Source organism: Salvelinus sp. IW2-2015, unplaced genomic scaffold (assembly GCF_002910315.2).
Source record: "Salvelinus sp. IW2-2015 unplaced genomic scaffold, ASM291031v2 Un_scaffold5290, whole genome shotgun sequence".
In the NCBI taxonomy this organism is placed as follows: domain Eukaryota; kingdom Metazoa; phylum Chordata; class Actinopteri; order Salmoniformes; family Salmonidae; genus Salvelinus; species Salvelinus sp. IW2-2015.
The window spans coordinates 60,339-60,876 of record NW_019946555.1 but is presented as its reverse complement, the minus strand read 5'-3'; positions in this window follow the sequence as shown (position 1 = coordinate 60,876).

Here is a 538-nt window from a genome sequence, read left to right as displayed (position 1 = left end):
GTAGTGCTGCCCACCTGCTCTCCACTGGACTTCCACTGTGACAACGGAAGTGTATCCGCCGCTCCTGGGTGTGTGACGGGGACAACGACTGTGAGGATGACTCCGACGAGCAGGACTGTCGTAAGTCTCCACACACACACACAGAAACACGCACGCACAATTTCTGTGAATAGCAAAGTAATATCTCTCTAAAAAAACACGACAATCAAACAGATTTATCAAGTGCCATGTTCCTGGAGAGCCACAGTATGGTGTTGAGGGTTTTTTATTCTATCCCATCTGATTCTACTAATAACAGTTTCAAACGGTTCCACCAACGTTTTATTCATGTACAACATAGCAGAGGTCAAAGCACATGACTTCTGCAGTGTGCGTGTGCGTGCGTGCACTGGGCAAAAAGGGTCAATATTCAGGGGTATCTTTATCTGTATATTTCCGGATATCAGACATTTTATTAAGATAAAGGAGTAGACATGCTCCAGATACACGTCCTTAATTTCATAAATGGCGTAGATATTATTCGTAATGGGGACAGTTT